This window comes from Sorex araneus, chromosome 7 (assembly GCF_027595985.1).
Source record: "Sorex araneus isolate mSorAra2 chromosome 7, mSorAra2.pri, whole genome shotgun sequence".
NCBI classification, from domain to species: domain Eukaryota; kingdom Metazoa; phylum Chordata; class Mammalia; order Eulipotyphla; family Soricidae; genus Sorex; species Sorex araneus.
In genome coordinates, this window is record NC_073308.1 from 42,226,089 (window position 1) to 42,250,799 (window position 24,711).

The 24,711-nt window shown below is 56.3% G+C and overlaps 1 protein-coding gene across 2 annotated transcripts in view; it reads right to left on the reverse strand.

Annotated features, from left to right (window-relative positions):
- Positions 1 to 24,711, reverse strand: part of GFRA2 (GDNF family receptor alpha 2) — a 76,505-nt gene that overhangs the window by 20,216 nt on the left and 31,578 nt on the right. The gene's annotated exons all lie outside the window — the stretch shown is intronic.

Sequence of the window (24,711 nt, forward strand, 5' to 3'; positions counted from 1 at the left end):
ACCTTTCAGTATCTGTACTGAAAACCACAATGCCCAAAAGGGAAGGGCTTGGGGTGGGGGTGGGGGGGTGAAGAGAGAGAGAGAGAGAGAAGTGCTGAGAAACATACACTGATGGAGGAACGGGCATTGGAACACTATTCATGAGCAGCTTTGTTAAGGGTCTATCTCCGAATGATTCAATTTAAAAATCTTTTAAAAATTAATTTTTTAAAAAATGGGAAATGGCCAATGATCAATCTCTGTTGATCTGTGTCACCTTAACTCTTTACAGTCCTCCTCCTGTCTCTCACCCACAAGCCCTTAGAGTAATACCAAAAGGTATACATGTGCCAGTCACTAAGTTTCATAAATCTTTCCCGGTGGCATTCCTCCTCCTAACACCCATGCCTTATCCCAACTGATTCCTCTTTACAACTTCTTCCCCTTCACCTTTCCAAACCCCACTCTTCTAGGACATTTTCTGTGGCAGTCACCGCAATAGTGTACATGGTCCGCAAACTTTAATTATTGTTCTTGCGCCACCACAACATCTTCTCTTACGTGTTTCTCCTACTAAATTCTGAGTTCTCTCAGAACAGAAACTATCTTATTCAAGTTTATTTCTTCAGTGACCACAGTGTCTGAAATTGAATATAGACTCTGGATGGAGAGAGAAAGGAAGAAGAGAAGGAAAGAATGGATGGGAAAATCTTAGATGAATGGGTGGGTGAATGGCTGGTGGTTGGATGTGTAGTAGACAGGTAGAAAGATGAGTGGATGGGCAGGCGGGAGGATGGATACGTGAGTGGGTGGGTGGGAGTGTCAATCAATGGCCAATGAATGAATGAATGTACAGATGTATGAATGAATGAATGTGTTTAGGGTGGAGACAGCAACTGTATCTGGAGAAAAGGATGACTTCCCTCTCGTTATAGTCAAGTCTCCTAACATTTCCCACAGAAAAACATAATTACAAGGAAATCTCCATCTGAAAGCTCAACAAAACTTATCAATGTTGCATTAACTTGGGCAGCATCTTTGCCCAGTCCCCCAAAATGCCCCTTAGCTGGTCTGTCTTCCTCCCTCCAAGGATCCCCCTTGGGGTCTGTTAGGAACTTGGAAGGGATCCTCACTATCTCCGGTAATAGCCCTTCACTAAAGGAGGCCCCAGTGGCCTGCAAGCATTAACACACATCCTTAAGCACCACTCTTAACATGAGGAAGTACCTTGGGGACCTGCAGAGGAAACCCAGTGGGTCCCCATGGAGGAAAGCAGGGTAAACCGTCCGTTCTCATACATCACAAAGGTAAAGGGAGGCAGCGATGGGGCAGAATATTCAGATCCAAAACCTGCTGCGGATAAGCCATAAACTCAGGGAATGTTGCTACACCTCTGTACAGCCCTGGCTCTGGGACCTGCTCAGATGAGTGTTTGATATGAAGCCACAGCTACAAAAGGACAGATGCAAAACAAAATTCACAGCATGCATGCTGAGTCTTTCCCCAGAAATGATAGGAGACAGAGCATTATGGGATTATTGCACCCGAATTTCCTTCCACTGGCTGGGCTGAGAGCTGCCAAGGCAGGAAGCAGAAGTGGACAGGAGGCAGGTGTGGCCGAGGGCAAGAGGACTGTAAGCAGCGGGCCAGACCCAATGAGTGGCAGCTGGGGTCTGCTCTCCAACAGCACAGGGAAGATGTGAGTCTGCGCACGCACACACACACACACACACACACACACACACACACACACACACACACACACAAATACTCCTCCAGGCCTTCCAGAATAAACTGCATAGACAAATATTTTTCCTATCAAGCAAATGTCCGGGTAGCTATGCCACCACTAGGAGTCTTTCTCATTATATAGACTAATGAGAATGCCGAGCTTCTTGGGAGCAATTTATCAAGGCAACATCCATTATAAATGACATTTTTCCTGAACTAACAAAGGATGGGAGGCCGGGGAAACTGGTCAAAAGAAATGTTTATCTGATTCCAGAAAGCATTGCAAATGAATAACCCTCCCCCTTGCTGGCCCCTCTGAGCACTGGCACCCTCCCCCACTAGACCCCACCACCCACTCCGGGCCGCAGGGCAGAGGCTGGGAGAAGGGCTGGCTCCCGGGAACGCACCGCCTGGGAAGGACAGCAACGTCCTAAGCGGCGGCATCAGTGAAGCATATAAGACCAGATTATTTGTGGTCCCAACTTGCTGATGCAAGATGAAACTACAGCAAACTGCAGCTGCTGAACTCAGCTTGTTTGGCCTTTTTCTTCCTCCTTTCTCCTTCGCTGAGGTTAGTGCTTTACAAAAAGGGCTTTAAGAGAATAAAATCTATAAAATGAGGGGTACCAACCTGTCAGCATAAGGGCAGGCAGCACCACCCAGGTAGGCGGTTACGGTTTCATTCTAAGGGCTCTGCCCCCGATGACCGCCCACCATACCACCACCCCCCCCCCACCACCCCCATCACAGGCCCATCCTGGAAGGCTTGGCCATGGATGGGTCCTCCTATTTCCATCCTCCAACTCCAAATCAAGCCACAACTCCAGATCCCCCTTGACATGAGAAGGCAGGGTGCCAGTCCCCCCTAGGAGCCATGTTCCTGCCCAGGCTCTATTTCCACCGATGTCTCGAAGAGAATAGCTAAAGACCAGTGAGGACACAACACAGCCATGGACAGCTGCTGTCCCTGAGCCCCGCTGGGTTGGTCACCAGCCCTCTTAACCCGGACCGAGCTTCTCAGGCACCTGGAACTTCTGCAAATGTGAGCTGAAGCTCCCAGCTTCATCCAAGGAGAAGACGAGGTGTGTCATCACTCCCACAGGTGCCCTGGAGTCTCTCTGTGAGGGCCACGGCCAGCCAAGGAAGGGGAGGACTTAGCTCGCCGAGTAGCCTACAGGCCTGGCAAAGCTCCTCCCGGCTCCCACCAGCCACCCCTGCCCTGCATGGCTCTGTCAAGCTCACTGGATAGGGACAGGTCACAGGGGCACAAGCGGGCATGGTGGCAGGAGATCAGTGGAGCTGGCAAAAGCCGAGGGTGCATGTGGAGGTTTTGGGGGCAGTATCAGGGCAACACTCCCAGGCCTGGACAAAAAGAACAGAAATCTTGCCGGGCACCTACACTCCAGCCAGAGGCTGAATGGGCACAGACAGAAACAATTCCTGGTGGGACTCCCTCATGAGGGTGAGCCCCCCACCCCACATGGGCCCAGGGAGCCCCCTTGTCTCTTCCAGTCCTGGGGGTCACAGTGAAGAGATGGGTTTCCTTATCGGGGGGAGCAGCTGTCAGCTCACATGAGTCTGCTGGCTCCTTGGTCTACGCGGCCCAGACTCCAGCTCTGAGCATGCGGATGGGTCACGGCTCAGCTGCCCAGTCGTGGCCGTGGTTCTCAGCACGGTCCACCACCAGGCTCTCCTTCCTGCCAGGATCCAGATCTGCTGGCAGAGCTGAAGCCTCCCAAAGGAAGCCTGAAGTGAGGGGCGGCGGGCCACGATTGCTCCTGCACGTGCACCTCTTCCATGGCCACCCACCACGAAGCCCAGCTCCACCTTCCTGACACATGTGGGTTCCGGTGCCCAGCTCCTGGGACTGCCATCAGCATGGGGAGCAGGCACAGCTCGGCAGGTCCACTCAGGTGGTCCCCACAACAGCTGGCCCCTGACTCCCTAGACAAGGCCCCTATGAAGAATTGAACAAAGGGCTGGAGTGATAGCACAGCGGGTAGGGCGTTTGCCTTGCACGCGGCCGACCCGGGTTCAAATCCCAGCATCCCATATGGTCCCTTGAGCACAGCCAGGGATAATTCCTGAGTGCATGAGCCAGGAGTGACTCCTGTGCATTGCCAGGTGTGACCCAAAAAGCAAAAAAAAAGAATTGAACAAAGCAGGAGAGACGGGTTCAGAGTACAACCGGGAGGGCACCAGCCTTGCTTGCAGTTGGCCCGGATCGTATCCCCAGCAGTCCATAGAGTCCCCTGAGCCTGCCAGGCAGAACCCCTGAGTGCAGAGCCAGGAGTAACCCCTGAGCACTGCCAGATGTGCTGCCCCGCCCCCCCGCAAAAAAAAAAAAACACCTGCAGGCAATGGGAAGGCACCAACTGTGGCCCAGACTCAGGAACAAGGCAGCAGCTATGTCCAGTTGGTGCTCTGTGGAGGAAGCCTGCAAGGCTGCCCCCTCGGGGGCCTGAGCTCAGAGAGGACCAAGCCCACGGAGTCGGCCCCGGGCCCCAGGCCGAGGTCCCACAGCTTCCTGTAGGGAAGCGAAAGTCCCCTAGGACACTGTGTGCCCGCAGGTGGCCCTCCACAGCATGCACAGCTTCCTGGGCCCCTCCTTGCTGCCCCTTAGCCTACTGGGCACCAACTGGGTTCCTGAACTTCCTCCAGGTGCTAGTGCTGGCACAGAGGTTGCTGTGCCAGGGAAGGAGCAAGTAGGGTTGGGGTTCCATGAGCTTCGTGCGGGTGAGTGGCAGCAAGGAAGGCGGTGCAGGGAGGAGCGGCCTGCACGCGCATGCTGGGTTCAATGGGCAGCATGATACCACATGTGTCCATGAACACCGGAGGACAGTCTCAGCCAGAGCCCTCCCAAACCAGGAATGGCGATTTGAGATCCAGAGGGCAGGTGCTCTGTGGGCAAAGGGTCACTGGAGAATGCAGACGCCCAGCTGAGGACTGAACATTGCCCCGAAACAGAGCAATCGAGCCCGAAGGCTGGCAGGTATGTTGCCCCACACCCCTGCGATTCAGACGCAGGAAGCACCTTCAATGTCCTCCGCCAGCAGAGTCCTGGGGGACACGTGAGGAGCCCTGGCTAGGCTGTGACAGGGTCATCCAGGCTCGAATTGGGACTGGCCTCCACTGACCATCCTAGAGCTGTCTTTACCCAGTGCATCCGTCAACCCCATCCTGTCCTGGAAGGGGGTGAGGGGCCAGCAGCACGCACCAGAGGCCCCTCTTCAGGGCAGAGCTGGACAGGTTCAAAGCAGTCACTCCTTGCAAAAGCTGAGTTTACACCAAATCTGAGATTCCCAGGGCTGGGATGGGAAACAGGCCACCCTGCTTGGACTCAAGGCAATAGGGGGCCCCCAGGAACAGACTGAAGAGGCTGGGAGGCTGTCTGGGCGGGGGTGGGGCAACGGTGCTATAACAAAGTGGTACCCAAGGGTGGAGGAAGGCCCCGTGGAAGCCAAGCCAGCCCTGACACTCAGGACAGGAACCACAGAATAGAGGACTTTCCATAACGGTCCCGTCAGCTCCGCCTCTGCATCACTGAGACTGACCAAACTCAACAGGGAGAGCTCACAGTTTTGAGTGTCCACTCAGCACTGCTGAGAGCATCGACTCACTTCATCCCCATCCTCACGCACGCCTTGAGAGAGGCACCTCACACTGGCCCCATTACAGTAAAGGAGGAGGTTTGAGGCAGTGCAGGCCTGGGACTCGAACTCAAGCCTGATCCCGGGGTGGGCCCCTGGCCCTGTCCTCTCAGCCATGTGGACTGGACAGGGCCACTGTGCCTAGCTGGGCTGTGACTGTGTAGACGGAGAGTGGTGGAGGTGGCAGAATCCCAGACACTCCTGCAAGGGCAGAGGGTGCCCTTGAGAGTCACACCAGACTGTGTGGGGGTCCCTGGGCTCTGGAGCAAGGCCCATCCTGTGGGCCCCGCCAAGGCCCAGCAGTGCTTGGTGGACACACCACGGCAACCACAGAATAGCCCTTCCCAGCCTGCCCTCTGCCCACAGAGAATTGTACCCACTCTCTCCCATCCTCAAAAAATAACCCCCTGGATTTCCAGCCTTTCTTTTTTTCAAACGGGTCCTCGTAAACAGTGCTCAGGGGCAGCGTGGGGCCCACACTGTTGGGAGTGTTCAGAGACATGCCCAGGGAAGAGGAAGGACACGCAGTGCAGGGAGCAGGCCAGGTCCCTCCCCTGGAGCGTCCCTCTGACCCCCAGTCTCCTGTACATCTGAGCCGTTTCCATCCGCCCTCATGGATTATTAACTCATAGAATATACCCTCAAGGGCTTTTAACTGACGTGAACTTGGTAGGCCACTTATTGGGTGGAGGGGGGGTCACAATGATAGCAACAAGCTGATCTGTCCTGGTAACCCCCACCCCACCCCACCCCCATTCAGAGAAACAGAAGACCCAACCTAGTGCACCGGGACCCTCGGCTGCTCTGAAAAGTCCCGGGCAACCCCACTGACCTAAGTAACATGGGTTTCCCCTTGGCGAGAGGAGGGGGGTGTCAGAGGGGGTGTGGCCACACGCTCTGCAGAGGGTTTGGGGAAGCTTCCCACTGCAGGACACCGTGGCATTCTGTGGCAGTCTGCGGCATTGCATGGCAGTCTGTGGCAGCCCCTGGCACGTGGCTGCATCGCTCCCATGTCAGCCTCATCTACGTGTGACAGGGTCTGCTCTCCTAGTCTAGTGATGCTTGTCACAGGATTGAGGCCACCCCATCTGTCTGACGAACCCATCATCTCCGCAAAGATCTATGAGGACACCCGCCAGGCCCCAGTGGAGGGGTGGTCCAGTCCAAGCAGGGTGGTCCAGTCCAAGCACACTCCCTACTGCCCTCCCACCACCACAAGATCCTGGCCTCCCCTCCCCTCCCCATCTGGCCTGGGGGGTCACCTAACCCTGGATGACTTTTACTCCCTGGGTCTTGGTCTATGCTGCTAGCCCTGGGCCAGCTCCCCTGGGGACACAGGTTCCCTTGGCCCTGTTAGAGGGTTATGGGGAGCCACTGGAGAGAAGCCAGAGTGTCCCCCACATCCTTCCCTGGGACCTGAACACTGCAGTGATGCTAGAGGCTTCGAGTCCCTCTGGGCGCCGAAGCCCTACCCGAGCACAACAGCAGAGGGCCCAGACCTCACCTCCTTGGGTTCCAGATGCCAATCCCAGGGCTCAGAGAGGCCAGCAGGAAGCCAGGTCTACTCGAGTACACTCTGGGGTCAGCCAGACCCAGGGGTAGCCACGCTCCCTCCAGCACCCTCCTCTGCTGGCGCCACCCTGTTCTGACTCAGAGCCTGGGCATGGCTCCTCCTCAGGGCCCAGCACACCCTGCCAGCGAGGACCGAGGGCCACAGCACAGCCCCACCGAGAAGACAGAAACCTGGGAGCCAGGAAAGACGGGCTTCCCGGGTGCCACACCCAGGGATTCCGGTTCACTGCGTCTTAAGAGGGATCCAAGAATCAGCCCTTCAGATGACTAAGACGTGGGCCATGGCTGGGGACACAGGAGCACAATGAAGAGTCTTTGGATTGGCCCTGATTTAGGGGCTGCTCCAGCTTTTACACTGTGTGACCTTGGGCATGTCACCTGCCATCTCTGGTCCTCAGCGTGCATGTCTGAACAGGGAGAAATAGTGAGTGCCTATCCCGGAGGGCTGAACAGAGCACGAGGCGTGTGCTCCTGGCACGTGCAGGGCCAGACACAGATGCTTCTTGTCGGGTGTCCGCAGCCCATCTGCCTGGATTGTGTGACCCGTGAATGATGCTATAAACAGCCAAATGCCCTTGGAAGAAGCGAGGTTTCCCACCCTGCTGGAGGACAGTATCGCTTCACTTAACATTGTTTCATCAAAATGTTGATGAGAAAAAACAACCCCTGTTGATGTTAAACAGAATACGGTTATTCAAGGACCTGCCCTCATCAGACATGAGTTGAAAAAGCCATTTTCCAAGAAGTCACTGCCGCTGTGGCAATCCCCTTGTTCGTAAGCCCTGTGTGAAGAGATTCCCCAGGGGTGCCTACCTGCCCCGTGGGGCAAGAGCCAGGCCACGTGCCAACAGAGAATAGACACAGCAGGCTAAAGCCGTGTTCATCTCCTTTTCTTCTTTCCGTGTCCATCAGCCACCTGACCCACTGAGCTGGAGACTTCAGGCGTTAAAGTCTGTGCCCTCCAGCAGTCACTTGCACTCCGAGACACCCTCGGGTGCCTGCGGCAGGCACGGCTCTGAGCCCTGGCCACCTGGTCCCCCCTCCATAGAAAACAGCCAGAGGAGCCACTGAACCAGTGGCAAGAGGGGACCAGAGACACAGTGAAGGACACAGAAATGCCCAGAAAGCAGAGCCCAGTGACAGGACTCCAGCACCGGGGACACCCCGGGTCAGAGTCACCCAAAAGACTGCCACCGCCCCATCCATGCTGCACAGTGTTAGGTGACCTTCCAGGTCCACATGGGGACACGGCATACACTTGGCACCTCCCAAGCATCGGCGGCAGCTGTTGGGACAGACAGGTGCTCAGGCCAGGCAGGGGAGCAGGCTGAGAAGGGACCCGCACTCCCCCCTATAGCTCCCGCCAAGGGATTGAGATGAGAAAGGCCCAAAGCTGTTTCCCCTTCTTGCCTCCATGTTCCCTTCCAGAAGGCCGGTGGGAATTTTAGGTCTTTGCTTCTGCAACCTCATGAAGGCAGGACCCTCTCATCAAGTCTCACCGAGTCTCCCCAGATCTGGTGAGAGGGGAGTCAGCGGAGGGGGCAGTGTACACCCCAGACAGGAGAAAACCTGGGTCCCCTGTCCTAGCCCCAAGAAGGGATGCTGGTTGGTTTCTGGGAACGAGATCAGAAAGTTTGGGGTCCCTGGTCAAGTTTAGGTGCTTGGAGCTATGGACCAGGGATGCTCACTGTGGGGCCGAAACCCTGCTCCCCGCTTCCCGCACCTGCAACCCCCAGATTCCCAAGCTCAGAGAACAGGGATTGTGCATGCGACCGGGCAGAGCTGGGGTGGGAAATCTGGAGCTCACCCCAGAGCTCTGCAGGGGGGAGTCAGAGGCTTTAAAGCCTCAAGACATCTGCAAGGGGCTGGGGCCCGACAGGAAGGATGACAGCTTCCGGAACACGGGCTTCAAAGACACACTGACCCCTGACTGAGAGCTTCTGCCTAGTTAGGAGGGGGCTCCAGGCGTGGGGACAGGGGCTGCCCCTGCAAGATCCCAGAGGCAGGAAACCAGCGGCCTGCCGGTGACAGGCTGGAGTGCAGGCCCCTTGGGAAGTGGGAGACACGGGGGGGCGAGGGGGCACTGCGGAGGTAGGCAGAAGGGGCTCAGTCAGGCCCCAGGTTCCCCTAGAGCCTGAGCAAAAAGGTTTGGGCTGGAGCACTTGCACATTTTGTTCTGAGGATTTATCTGACGGCTGCTTGCTGCTGGCCGGTTTGATGGCAAAATCCATTTCCAAATGGCAGCTCCTCGCCCGTGAGCCGCGGGGAGCACGGGCCAGGAGCAGCCCAGCTGCCTGCCGCAACTGCTGCTCCCCAGGGACCCACCCAGCAGCGGCCCACCCCCACACGCCCCCGGGCTCCTCCCCAGTCTCCAGGCATCACAATGGGCCCGGGCCTGGCCTGAGTCGGGCAGAGGAGGCTGCTGTCGTGCGAACGGTGGCGAGGCCTGCTGTCCCTCAGCCTCTGGGCAACACAGAACCCCCGGCGTGCCGCGGCCTCCACATGCACCCTGCCTGCCTGTGCTCCTGGGGCCCCGGAGACAAAGGAAGAGAAAGCCTGACCCCCCTCCATTTGAACCACCTGGCAGGTGAGGCCCGCGGCCGAGCTGGGGGCCACTGGAAAGCCTGCTCTAGTTAAGATACATCTATCTGCAGCATTCAGAAAATAGCTATCTACAGTATTGCTTTCAGCTATAATGGAAAACTGATGGCTTTTATCTCCCCAACTTTATGACTATTGATGGGATAGAGGCTGAGGTTTGATGACCATTTAATAGCCGACCCTGTGCAGTTAGAGGAGCATCAGAAAGCAATGAAAGCGCCGAGATGATTGTCTGGCAGAGAATTCTCCGCTGAGGTCCAGGAAGCAAAACAACCACCCTCCCCAGGCTCCCACAGAAGAAGAAGAAAAAAAAAAAACCAAAGTCATCATCCTTCCCTTTTCTTCCCCTTCTTTCTGCCATTGACCTCTGGGAGGCTGGTTGCGGGTGAGCAATGCAGGCGTGAGCCCTCGTGGGCAAAGGGAGGAAAGAGGGGGCGGGCTCTGGACTAAGGACCCCAACAAGGGACCACATCCCCCAGTCCTTCCTGCCCATGTCGCAATGCATCAGGGATCAGCTGGGTTTCTGGCAGGAGCCCGTCCTCTGGATTTGCCTCACAGGCTTCTGGGAAAGGGCTGGAAGGGATGGGAAGGACGGAGAAGACTGACCCAGCCCCGGGAGCCAAGTGTTCTTAGACCTTCCGTGTTCAGCTGGCAGCCAAAAGCCACTGCCGATGCCCGGGCCACCCACAAGCCTTCCTGCCATCTGCCCTCCCGGGTCTGGGCTTTCTGCCCCGCCCCCAGCTTCACAGCTCCCCCCTCACCCCCAGGTCCACAAACCAAAACCCTAGAGGGAAACCAGGCTTTCAAGCATGTGGGGAGAAGGAGGCAATTTTTTTGCAGTGTTCTAGTGCCTTCCCCAATATTCTCTCATTTTCCACAATAGCCCTCGAGGTGGCCAGGATCAACTTGAATTCTATCCAGCTCTGAGAAGAAGGAAACCGGGAAACCACCACTAGCAGCATCGTAAATCACACAACTTCAATCAATAAAAATACATGGAAATAAATGATTTTTAAATAAAATTTAAAAAATGAAAGAAGGATACAGGCTTCAAGACGTCCCGAGTCTCGTGTCTCAGGCGTCGGGCCCCAGTCTTTGCCCAATTTGCCCTCCACCCTCCCGGCGGCTTCAAAGAACAGGGTGCTGGCTGGGGAGGCCAGCGCGGACACTTTGTCCCCCTCCCGACTCCCTAGCCATGCCTCTTGGAGCGGATGCCTTCACCTCTCTTTGCCTCCATTTCCCCATCTGTACAGTGACATCTTGCCAGGATGCACTTCAGCATGTCCCCTGGCTGTGCTTTGCGATGAAACCGTGGCTCTGTGGATAGCCACACAGACACGTGTCCAGACACAGGATGCCCTGCTCTGCCCACAGCCTCCGCCTCTCCCGAGAGCATGCCCCTCCTGCCGCCACAGGCCACAGGAAGCCACAGGAAGCCCACCTGCCTGCACAGAGGTCACCCTGGGCTCTCCAGCACCCGCCCCGCCCCCGCCGCCATCCTTCAGGCAGTGCAGAGCTCACCCCCTGCCATGGGTGCTCAGACCCATGGTGACCCCGCAGCCCTCTCCTTCCCCACCCTGGGGCCCACTGGGTTCTCTCTCCGAGGGCTGCTCAAGCAGCCAGAATGCAAAGGCCGGTCCCCGGAGAAAGCAGCAGAAGGATTGTCCCTAAAGCCTCCTCCTCTCCGGACCACTGTGCTTCCAGCCAGAGTTTCTGTGCGGGTGGTGTCAGGAGTGAGCAGAGTCGCCCAGCCTGCTTTTCTTCACGCCCCTCCCAAGAGCTCCAAGTGCCGGGAACCAGCCCCCCCGCCCCCCACCACCACCACCAGGCAGGGCCCTTCACGGCAGCTCTCCCCAGGCAGGGCCGAGCAGGCCCGCACGACCTCTGTGGCTGGAGCAGCAGCCTCCGAGCTCACGGGTCACCACGGGGCAGCAAGGACTTGTTGATCTGCCAGGGAGTTGCAGACCTCTCTGCAGGAACCAGGGGAGAGCAGCGAACGGCACTCATGGTCCTGCTTTTGTCTGCTTAGACCTTCCCCCAGAGACATGAGCACTTAGCGGAGAGGAGCAGAATACCTCCACCGCACCGCTTCTTCCAGACTCCGCCCCAGCACCCTCCAGGTTTCTCCACGGGGCCTCATGGCCCCTCAGCACCACCGGCCAGCTTTGTTTGTCTCAATGATGCCAAATACATCCGTCCCTCTCGCTCTGCCCCAGGGTGCAGCACTCCTATTTGATATGATGCGGCGGGTCATTTCAGGGGACGCAGAAGTAGCAGCAAATCCATGAATTCACCGACCAGGAAGGTACACCCTGGCTTTGGACAGCCGGGTTCCTGCACAGATGCGACCCTGCCCCCTGCCCGGTGACTTCACAGAAGGAGGCTCCCCAGAGCCTGTCCTGAATCTCACGGGCTCTTCAGCCCTTGACCTGTATGCTCTACACCAGAGGAGAGTTCTCACCCAGCCAAGGAGAGCCCAAACCCAATATGGAAGCTACCAGAAACATCTACACCCACTGAGACGGGATGCTAGATTCCCAGGCCCTAAGCATCCCAATGCTGGGACGAGCACGTCGAGAGCCAGGAGCTCTTCTCATGACATGGGAGTCCCCCTATCGCCTCTGAGAGCCAGGGAGGTGCTGTCCCCAACCCATGTCTGGGCTCCCAGACGGGCAGGGGTGTCTTACGTGACAGCGAACCAACGTGAAGACCAAGAGCAGGGTACCACACGTAATCACATCGTTTTTCCTGTGATGAGAACTTTCAGGCTCAACTCTGAGCAACTCTCCCCGGAGATAATGCCGTACTGCCAAGACAGCCCCCCAACCGCACCCCTCGGGAAAACTAGGCCACCTCTCCAGTCCAGTAACCCTGCGTCCTGAGGCGGGGAGCGTTAACAATCTGTTTAGGGAAGCAGAACAGCTTACCAAATAGCCCGTCGCCTCTTTGTGGAAGGAGGGAAGGAGGGGAGTGCATACTTGAAAGGTCGAGCAGTATATGCTCCCCCAAATGTTAACTGTGACTTGTTTGGGGGGTGCTGCAGTGTGTGCTCCTAAGTGCGTGCTGAACATCAGCAAAAGCAATCAGGAGAATTTCATATTGAAAATCTGGTGTGTGTGTGGGGGGGGGAATTAAAGAGGGACAGGAGGCAGGGAGGCAGCGAGTATGAAAGGAAAGGAGTGGGGGGAGGGGGAGTGTCTCCAGAGCATATAAGCCCTTCCCAGGACTGAACCCCAGGGAAGAGCAGCTCACAGAGGGCCTGAGGAAATTATGGGGGCCCAGAACGGCCCCCTACCCAGACACTCCGCTAAAGCCTGCAAGGGCCTCTGGTCTCTCTGTTCTCTGCCTCTGAGGATGGGAAATCACTACTGCAGGCCTCATTCCCATTTCCGGGAGATGTCAGATTGGTCAGACTAATGAGCAGAGGAGGGACCAGGACTGCAGCGGTGTTAGAATCATCTCAATGGATGTGTAATTAACATATAACATTATTTTAGCTTTAGGAGCACATAATTTAATATTGCTACATATTACAAAATAATCATCATAATAAGTCTAGCTGATATCCATCACCAGACATAATCACATAATTTTCTTTTAAGATCGACTGAGCAACTCACATGTACAATGAGGTAGAGCCAATACAGCCCCCAGCCCCACACTCAGTGCCCAGACATACTTTTTTCTGAGACCCCACATTCCGTGCCCATGACCCCCTTCTCCCAGTCCACCTGTTGTACCCCACAGCAACACAATCCATTCGTAGGTGGAGTGGGGGGTTGTTCTAAGTTTTAGATTCCACACACACATGATCACATGGCTTGTCTGTCTCCAGTTCAGCAGAGGGCCCTCGAGGGCCAACCGGGTTGTTGTAAATGGTGCATTACTGCGTGGTACACATTCAGCACATTTCTTCAGTCATCCCAGTATTCCACAGAGAGCTAACCCCGGACTCTCTCCCAGCTCTCCCGGAGTGCGAGGCCTGGAGGGTCCTGGGGCGAGGGGCTGTCTGCTCAGTGTCCCCGGGCACCCCCGAGCTCTGGCATCTCACATGCGCACACAGACACACTCGTGCACACTCCAGCCCACTCTCTCCCTCACTGGCACCCTCACCGCACCCAACCTTCTCCTCCGAAGTTTCCTGGGGGAGCCTCTTCCCGAGTACCCCCCCCTCCTCCCAGCTCCAGGACCCGACCCCTCGCCACCTTCGGAGGTTCTTCGGGCCACGCTGCTCCCTCCGAGTGCCCCTGGCCAGGGTTTAAGCCTTACAGCACTTAATTAAGCAGGGCCTCCTCTTCCTGTTTAATGTTTTCACACGGGTGAGCCCCGACTCCCCAAATGAGCTTATAAGCTCTTTGAAGGAACTAATGTTTACCGTGTGCCTGTGTGCCCGGCCCAATGCTCACTGTTTTTCCTGATTATTTCACTTAATCCCATAATCTCCATCTCAAGCCCCGACCTCTCCCCTGAACCCTGTCATATATAAACACTGCTCAGTTGCAAGTTCCAAAGGCTTTCAAACACGTTTGAAACCCAAACATCTTCCCTATCTCCAAACCTCCTCCTCCTCCTCCTTCCTCCCCCCTACTCCTCCTCCTCCTCCCCCTACTCCTCCTCATCCTCTTCTTCCTCCTTTTCCTTCTCATCCTTCTCCTCCTCCCCTCTGCTCCTCCTTCTCCTCCTTTCTTCCTCCTCCTCCTCTTCTCTTCCACCTCCTCCTTCTCCTCTTCCTCCCCCACCTACTCCATCTCCTTTCCTCCGCCTCCCAATACCAGTCCCCAGGAGAGAGATGGGGCCCCTCCCTGGCTTCTCTCCTCCCCCACGACCATCCTTGAATGTCCTGGTGTCTCTGACTCGCCTCTCCTCACTCACCCCACCCCCATCCCCAGCCCGACTCAGGCCCCATCACAAAAGCCCGCTGTCCTGACCCACAATGCCCACAGCAGCACACAGACCCTCTTAAAACCCCACATTATCATGTGTGTCCCGTGCTTCAAACAGCTCATGGCTCCACATTGTTCACTAGGAAACCCAGGCCCTGTCGGCACACCCGTGGGATTCTATGCTGGCTCCCCGGCCCCCCTCGGCCCCTCTTTTCCATACACAGTGGCCCTGCAGGGAGCAGAGGGCCAGGCAGGCCTGCTCCTCTCCCGTTCAGCTCAGTGCAGGGGTCACTTCCAGCCCCCAGCAGCCTGGGGTTCACTCCATCTCCCGCTGCAGCGCCACCTGGAGGGGCTCACGGGAGCACTGTGCGGGCCACCGCGCTTCCGGCCAGGTGATGCCTCCCTACTCCGACGAGGGCCACAGTCACCGCAGTGCTGCTGAGCTCCACAGGAAAGCCCGAGAGGCTCAGACAGGACTCCCTGCACGCAGGCTCACAGGAGCTCCAGGTCACAGGGCCAGGCCAGATGGGAGCCCAGCGCCCCAGACTCACCTCCTGCTCCCGCCTGGCCTCTGTGGGTAACTCAGGCTCGCCTCCAGACAGGGGGTCTAAGACTATCCTACCCCTGAAATAGTGTCTTTGGGTTCGCCAAGACAGATGCAAGAGGCACCTAAGGAGCACAGCTGGGCCCAGGAATCGGGCTAATCCCACTTCTGAAGAAGAGGCACAGGCTCTGCCCTAAGGACCGTGAAGACAAAGGCGGGTCCTGCTGACCTGAGGAAGTCATGTTCCTCCAGGGACAGGAAGCCCCTGCAGACACCTCTCACACCCTCCTTCGACCCAGAGGCCGGGACAGTGGGCTTCCTGGGCCACCCCCAGCTGTTCTCTCTGAGTCTGCCCGGGGCATCACACGGAAATGCCTCTCCCTCTCCTGAAGAAGCGTGAGCCCTGAAGCTGAATCCATAGCAGCCATCGGGTCCTCAGGAGAGGGGCAAGTCAGGGTCCTAACCACACTGTCCTGGGGGTCAGCATCAAAGACCCGAAAGCAGGAGTAGTCCTGACTGACCCTGAAGAGCTGTGGTCTGAGGACTGCAGCCCAACACAGCCAGCCCAGCCGGCTCTTCCCAGAGCCAGGACAGCACTGGGCTCTCCTCAGCCACCTCACTGACGGGACCCGCGAGCAGCTTCTCTCCATCAGACGTGCTCCCTCTCCACAAGGACCTTCCCAGGAAGCGCTGACAAACAGCAGGATGTCTCCGGGGTACCCATTTACAGGGGCTCAGCACCCAGGGCTGAGCTGACCACGGGCCGGCCCACGGACAATCCCCCGGTGCAGCCTAGTGAGGTGGAAAGCCAGCCCCTAGGGCTGAGAGAGGTCACCGACTTCTTGAGCCCGGTGGCTACTGAATGTCCTCATGTTCCTGAGCCTCTCCACAGCATCGGTCACAGCTGCCCACGCGTCCTTTTTCAGAAGTCTCCTTGAGATTCCGGAGTTGTCGTTAGGACGTCACTACACAACAGCACTCAGAGGGGCTGGCACACGCGCACACACACTCGGCCACCACTCGGCCGAGTCTCTCCTGACCCTTTCGGCACCACAGCTATGCAAATGACCACACAGTTCCTAGCTCCAGTCAAGCTCCAGAGAGGAATATCCCACGAGCATCTCAAAATGAATGTGCCTCAAACGCGGGTCCTGCTGGAGCTCCCCCGCCAGGCCGGCGCCATCTCAGAAAATTGCCCCATCACCCAATTTGTTCAAGCCGGGGAGCCAGGGAGCTGGCCTCGAGTTCCTGGGCGCTGGCTCCCACATCAAGGCCTATCACTGCTATCTCCAAAATATCTCAAATTGATCCACTTATCTCTCTCTCAGCACCCTGGCCCGAGGGACCATCGTCTCTGATCCAGTAATACCGAAATAACCGCCTCCCCCTGTCTCTCTGAGGACATCCGGGCTCCTCCCCTCCTCCCCACACAGGAGTCAGAGCCACCTTCAAACACTGTCATTGCAACACCGTCACGTCCAGGCTTCAGAAGCTTCCGACACCGTACGGCACAAGCCACAACCTCACAGGGTTGGCGGCCCTGCCTCCCCCCCACCTGCTCCCACACCTCTCCCCGAGCACCTTCTGCCCCAGACACTGAGTCTCCTTTCTCCTCCCCAGCAGACCTGCCCAAGCATCTGCAGCTGCCACTCCCTCTGCGTGAGCGGGACTGGTCCCCTCTCTGCTGCCTTCCCCCCCCTCCTCCAGGTCTCAGTGCAAATGTCAGCTCTTCCTGATCTCCCTCCCCTGCAGCGCTCTCCTTTCCTCACTCGACAGTCTGCTCCCTTGGAACACGGTAATACCATGCCGTCTGCTCACGGGATCGTTGTCCATCATCGTGCCTGATGCAAGGGGCCAGGGACTATCTCTCTTTTGTTCTGCAATCAAAAGCATGTCGAGGGCCGTGCCTGGCACTTCTCAACAAATCGGCCTGGCAGTCCCATAGAATATAAAATATCAGAGACTGAATGGAAAGGAAATATAAAATATCAGAGACTAGGAAAGGAAAGCACATGATCAGTGCCATAGGACACGGCATGTTCCAGAAAGCATCCGTGCCTGCAGCAGTGAGGAGAGGGCTCAGGGAGAGGAGGCTAGAGGCTTGGAAAGAAGGGGGAGCATTGCGGGTTGGCTACACACAGCTGATTTTATGAATCCCTAATCCCCAGCGTGGTGGCATTTGCAGGTGGGGCCTTGGGAGAGAAATCTGGTCATGAGGATGAAGTCTTCCCAAGCAGCCAGGCACACACCTCCCTCTCCTTTGCCCCCCACTGCCCTGTCCCCAACCTCTGTGTGCTGGTCCCAAGAAAGGCTACATGACGGCACAATCTAGAGAGCCCTCGCCAAGAATCTGACATGCAGCCACCCTGCTCTTGGCACCCTGACTTAGGCCTTCTGTCCACATCTGAGAGAAGGGAAAATGCTTATGGTTCATACGCCATGTTCCTCCACCCCCAGCCTACAGAATTTTGTTATAAAATTCCCCCTTGCAAGGGGAGAGTCCACGTCGAGGAGTAGAAGCAGAAGACACCAAAGAGCCCAGTATGCACAGGCAAGAGCAGGGTTGTTGCAGGTGTACAAACACCCCGGCAAGTGCAGGGGACCCTTCTGGCCTGAACCCTCCCCAGCTCATACTCTGAGTCTCGAGTCTCGACTCACCGGTGGCATCTCCCCACGTGGGTGGGTCTCTGCCAATCTCCCAGTGAGGAGAGGGCTCCCACACGGAGTCACACACGGGAGGACTCAACCAGACAGGCCCTCGCCCTCTCTGGAGGGGGGAGTTTGCAGAGCTCAGAACCAGAACAGTCCGGTTAAGGGCAGGCTGGAGACTGGGCCGCCTCGTCCTGCTGATCTGGAGTGTCCAGACCGGGAAGAAACATAAACCCTACTTGTCAACTTGGCGCCTCGGTCTCCACTTCTCTGTTTATTTCCCCGGGGTCTTTCGTAAAGGGAGGCTCCAGGTCCCAGCCTCATCTCAGCTTGTCACAAAAAATTCCAGGGAGAGCCAGTTGAGCACCCTTGTCCCAGGGCCAGCAGCAGGAGCAGTGTGAGACCTCAAAAGAGAAAGTCCCTGGCAGGGCTTATGCCCCAGACCCTTGACACAGTCAGTCCCCCGTGCACTTCAGGAAGAAGGTGACTGCTCACCCAAGGGCCCCCTGGGGCACTGCTCTGCTCTGGGCGGAGGGGACTGCTGGGCTTTTAGCTCGTCCCCGGTCTCCTCTCCGCCAGAAAGGGGCTACTCCCCACAGCAGACAGGTCGGGGTAAGAACGAAGCAGGCTTTCGAGAGAACCTGAGGGGACATGGGGTCTTCCTGCTCGTAGTGTGGCACTACTCTCAGTGCAGAGCAGGAAGCACAGTGCTCGCTAGACAGGAAGTGCCCGAGGGACAGAGCCCTCTGTCTACTGCATGAACTCGCCAATCCTGAAACCACTCCGAGTGCAAGGCAGGTGCTCAAGAAACAGTGTCAAGGGGCCAGAACAATAGTACAGCGGGTAGGGCGCTTGCCTTGCACACGGCCGACCTGGGTTCGATCCCTGGTATCCCATATGGTCCCCTGAGCACCGCCAGGAGTAATTCCTGAGTGCAGAGCCAGGAGTAACCCCTGAGCATCTCTGGGTGTGACCCAAAAAATGGGAAAAAAATAGAAACGGTGTCAAGTGAATAAAAGAACAGAACCCCCATTCCTATAGAAAGCACAGGTCAGGGGGCCTTGTGAGGTCAAGGGAACTTTTGAGAATCTAACAAAAAATAATAATACTAAGTTTCTCTTCAGGAAACACACACACACACACACACACACACACACACACACACACACAAACCTTTCAGAATATTCAAGAACTGTTCCATTCACGAATGAGTGAGGCAGAGCATATGCCCTGCTTATATGAGTTTGATCCTTGGCACCGCACGCCAGCCGCCACCACCCCAGAACCATTGGATATGACCCTGGTGACCTGACAGAATTGATGACCAGAGCACTGAAACTTTGGGGCCACAATGTAGGGCGGAGTCTCACTGGGAGGGGGGTCTCGAAGTCCCAAAGCAGCCCTGGGGAGAGCCCTACAGTGACAGAGTATTTTAAATAGTAAAGGCAGAAAAAGCCTGAACACCCCACAATCTAGAGTCCTTCACAGATAACCACTTGATGGCACTTAGAGACCTCCTCAAAGAAAAAAAAATGTCACCCAACAAATTCTCTAGAGAATCCAAAAGAGGCCAAGTCCCAAGGAGGCAAGAATGGGGGCTGGAGCAATAGCACAGCGGGAAGGGCGTTTGCTTGCACGTGGCTGACCCAGGTTTGATTCCCAGCATCCCATATGGTCCCCTGAGCACTGCCAGGGGTAACACCTGAGTGCAGAGCCAGGAGTAACCCCCTGTGCATCGCCAGGTGTGACTCAAAAAGAAAAAAAAAGAAACCAAGGAGGCAAGAATGGAGACCAGACCTGGCCAAGCACACTGCCCGCAGATGCCAGACCTGCCTCTGGCACGGGGATCCCACACCCTGTGACAGTCATGCGTGTCGGGACCCCCACTCCCTGCCTACCCAATGTTCTCGAACAAGGACAGTGTCCACTGCACAGAGGGGCCTGGCCGGGCAGGGAGCCCTAGGGTAGAATCTATTTATACACATTGTCAGCACCCAGAGGTTAAATTACAGCCCGGGATGTGGCACCGAGCCAGCGCAGAGCTATTTATAGCCTCTGGGCAGACCGCGAGGACAGGCATGTGGCCGCCCCATCCAGAAGAGGCCTGGAAGGGACACAATCCATAGGCAGCAGCAACGGCATCTTCCCCCAAGCCCCCCCCCTGCATGTGTGTGCGCACGCACACATACACACATACATCGTACGCACGCACACGTATAGATGCACACACACGCACGTGCATGCACACACACACACACACACACACACACACACACAAACTACTCTGCGAGAGAGAAACCTGAGACTGTGTTTTAAAGAAAACAAAAGTAGGTCATGTTCCCCTGGGTGTGGAGTGAGAGAATCCAGTGGAATTCCGTGGATTCATTCCAAGAGATTCTCTGTGCTTTCCAAACTCCCTCTCCAAAGTTCTTCCCCAAGAAAAGCCCTTCCTGGGCTTCTCGGGCTCTTGGTTGGCCTGAGCGCGCAGCCCTGAAGGACCCAGGGTGGGAAGCACAGGTCCCAGGTACAACAGAGCAGGAACCCGTCCACACGCCAAACAGAATCAGGACCCAAAGGTGGGGGGCTGGCTGGGGGTGCGTCAGTAGCCCCACGCCCGGCACGGAGAGCTTTCCTATCTAACCTGAAGCCCTTCAGCCCATCACTGAGACAGCCGCCGAGACAGCACAATGCATCTGCTCAGTATCCCAGAGGGGCCGCCCACGGCATATGGCACAGCCCCCACAGGACCTAATGCGGTGCCAGGTTGAGGAAGGAGAAGCCCGAAGCACAGCTGGAGCAGCTCCCTAAGCAGAGGGCCGGGAGGGCACGCAGGTGAGGGGCAAGAACTATGTAACATGAGGGGCTGGAGTGATAGCACAGCAGATAGGGCGTTTGCCTTGCACGCGGCTGGCCGGGGTTCGATTCCCAGCATCCCATATGGTCCCTTGAGCACCGCCAGGAGTTAATTCCTGAGTGCAGAGCCAGGAGTGAGCCCTGTGCATCACCGGGTGTGACCCAAAAAGAAAAAAAAAAAAAAAAAAAAAAAAACTATGTAACACAGGACATGGGTATGTTCTGGAGATGGTAAGGATAAGGGCCCCATTTCCAAGGAGACAGTCCCCCAAGAAGCTTTCCTGTGACTCCCACAAAGGCTAATTTGCTCGTTAAATAAAAAGGCTGGAGAGGGACTGGAGCGATAGCACAGTGGGTAGGGCGTTTGCCTTGCACGCGGCTGACCCAGACTTGATTCCCAGCATCCCATAGGGTCCCCCAAGCACCACCAGGAGTAATTCCTGAGTGCATGAGCTAAGAGTAACCCCTGTGCATCGCCAAGTGTGACACAAAAAGGAAGAAGAGGAAGAGGAGGAGGAGGAGGAGGAGGAAGAAGAGGAAGAGGAGAGCGCCCCAATTACTATTCCAAACATCTTGACTGGGGTTCTTCCATTGCCACAAGACAGATTTCCACCTGGGGCACCCATTTGGGCATCCTGGAGGAGGCAAGACCACGACGGGACGGGAGAAGCTCTACACCATCCTCCCTGAGAGGTGTTGCTCGAGGATCCCGCTCCAGCCAAGAGCCCATCCCCCCAGAAACGGAACCAGTGCAGAGGGCAGGCAGCACCCGAGGAAGCTGCTTCCACACACTCAGGTCCACAGGTGGAGGCGCCTGGAAGGCAGGAGAGCTGTCCTCAGGGGCTCAGAACAGGCCACGCACACGGGCAGTGAGATGGCATCACTGGACCCTTTAGGAGGGAGGAGAGAGGCCCTTGCAGCCCACCAAGGTGACCCCACTCACTCGGGGCCCCTGTCCTGAGGCCCCCCAGCTCCCTTCAGGCCAGTCCACACCCAGCCTGTCATTCCACAGACTGTGCACAGCTGACAAGGACATCTCCGCACCAAGGACGGCGAGAGACTGCACTCAACCCCAAACCCAGAGCTCCTTCTGTCACGTCCCAGTGAATACGTGGCCCATCGGTTTCCCCTGCACTCGGCCACCAGGAAGCTCAGTGCTGTCCCATCTGCACACCTGCCCCTCTGAGGGCTCCTGGTTCTTCCTCTGATACCCTTTGCCTGTGTGCCCTTATTTTAACTCCCCCACCCCATCTGGTTTGGTAAGTGACCGGGGTGTATTTTTTAACTAAGCAAAAGAGAAAAGTCCACCTTCCGGTTTCACAAAATCAATGGGCCCTACAGCTAGCCACAGGTCAGCGTCCTCCCCAGCTCCAGGGGGGCTTCCTTCAGGGCACACGGCCCGCACACACACTCACGCTTCCTTCTGGGTGCAAGGAGCCCCCTCCAAGTCTGATCCTCTCCACAGACTGCATCTCTGCCTCATCCCTGCCTCCTGCAGGCTTGCGCCCACCGCAATGAGCGTCCCCACTGCCCACTCACACAGGCACAACACATTCTCAGCCACACAAAGGCACACTTTCATACATATTCCAACACACAGGCACACTATCACAGTCAAAACATAATCTTCCCTTCACACACACACACACACACACACACACACACACATCTGGGCTCACACCCCTTTCACACATGCACATTGCCACACTCAAACATAATCTTCCCAGGACTGAAGCAACAGCACAGCGGGTAGGGGGTTTGTCTTACATGCGACTGACCCGGGTTCGATTCTCAGCATCCCATATGGTCCCCTGAGCATTACCAGGGCTAATTCCTGAGTGCAGAGCCAGGAGTAACCCCTGTGCATCACCGGGTGTAACCCAAAAACAAAAAAAAACAAAAAAACTCATAATCTTCCCTCCACACACAGCCATGCTCACACCCCTTTGCACACACATGCACACTGACACACATCTCACACTCTTTATCTCACTGTCCCACACACAGAGACACTTAAACCCACACTCACACACCCCGTCAGGTTCTCTCAGACACTTTAGGGCACCACTCCTCAGTCACGCCCTCCCTCGGAGCCTCCTTTCTCTCCAGGTCCTGCTGCTCCCCCTCCCTGGCCGACTCCACTTCCTTTGTCCTTCCCGTAACTGCTATTCCCTGCAGACATCTGCCTCCCTGTCCACACAGGAGCCTGATGACACCCGCAGACATCTCCCATCTCCCTCCTGGCCACCCCCGACCCTCCCTGCACGGCCTGGGCGTGAATCACATGCCAGGAGCTCAGCAACAATCCAGCCACTGCCCCAACTCCAGCCCTTTGTGTTGAGCTCCAGAACCACAACTCTCATCTGCGGCGCAGACACTGCCCAGGGTGGGGTCGAGGCTGACCGCCCAGATGAGTCCCATCCACACATGGAGCAGCTCCGTCACGACAGTGACCGGGCAGCAAGCACGGCCGGCTCCTCCTCCTACCCCCGCAGCCCACGTGTGGGGCGCGCATGAGGGCACAGCACACAGAGTGGAGAAAAACCAGGAGCGACTTTCTCTCAGCCTTCCCTTCCCTCCGCCCCACAGCAGTCTGAGTCCGGGCCAGCACAAATGCGTGTGAGGAAGGGGAGGAGTCTGGACCCAGCTCTGGCCTGGGCCAGCGCGAGCCCTCGGGCGAGTGGTTTCTCCATGCCGTGTCCTAATTTTGCAAAGACCAGGCAGTACACCGCTTCACAGCCTGGTTGCTGGAATTCAGCCAGGTGAGAAGCAGAGCAGACCAGGGTCTGGCAGAGCGAGCACCCCAGCACCCAGCCCCATTCCATGTGACCCCCCCCCCCACGTCAGTTCCCACCGTCCAGCTTTGCCCTCCAACCCTCCTGTACGTTTCTGGCTGGCCCCGTCCCCAGCTTTCTCCTTCTCCGAGGCTCAGCCCCACGGCCCCTCTCTGCACCCCCAGGCTGAGCCAGATGCCACTGCCCAGATACCCTCCCTGACAACCCACAGGGCTGGGCTCACCGTCTCCCTGTCTCCCCTCCCGAAGCAGTGCTCCTCCAAGCACCCCTCCACCTGCCTAGGATTTACGATGCAGCACTGAACACAAATAGGGAAAACATGAGAATTATGAGAAGGTAAATTTCTACTGACGGCACCACTAAAACAAACAACCCCGTGCCTTTCTGAAAATTAAGACTCCACTCAGTAGCTTCAGTCTATGCAGACTCTGTGCAAAATTTCAAGCATGTGTCATCCTACCTAATCCTCACAATAACCCATGATTCAGGAACTTACACTCCTGCTTCATGGGTGAAGAGATGGAGGCTTAGAAAATTTTTGAAACTTGCTCTATGTCACTCAGCTAGTAAACAAAAGAGCCAGTATTTAAAAATCAAGATCCACAGTCCACCCCAAAATAGATTTGAGCACTTCTCGGTGTGGAATGAGCCACCTCGATGATTTATGGGAGCCCCTTCCGTGGTGACCACATGACCTCTGTTGAAATATATATGGACCTTCCTTAAGGGGTCTTTCATGTTAAATGATAAACTCCTTAGCTTGTTAATCTTAGTTTCCACAGTGCTCAGCATTGGGGTGGGCACAAAGTAAGCAAACCTTAAACTGTGCTGAATGAATGAATGGGTGAAGGGAAAGGGGATTAAAGCAGATAAAAAGTGGAGTGAATGAGGAACGAGTGGATGAAATGAACAGAGGGATAAGTAGACGGAGTGAAGGGAGGGATGAGTGGATGGAGTGAATGAAGGAATGAGTGGATGGAATGAATAGAGGGATGAGTGGATGGAGCATGAATGGAGGGATGAGTGGAACCAGTGAATAAAGGAATGAGCAGATGGAGTGAATGGAGGAGTCAGCGGATGGAGCCAGAACAGAGGGATGAGTGGATGGAGTGAATGAAGGAATGAGTGGATGGAGTGAACTGAGAGATAAGTGGATGGAGTGAATGAAGGAATGAGTGGATGGAGGGAATGGAGGGGTGAGTGGATGGAGTGAATGAAGGAATGAGTGGATGGAGTAAACTAAGAGATAAGTGGATGGAGTGAATGAAGGAATGAGTGGATGGAGGGAATGGAGGGGTGAGTGGATAGAGTGAATGGAGGGATGAGTGGGTGGAGTATAATAGACTAACGATCATTTACTTTGCACTTGCCCCCGCCCACCTTCCTGCTGGGTTCAGAACCACATTCCAGTGGCCCCGGTCAGTGGACCAGAGACAGCACCTGGGCCAACACTC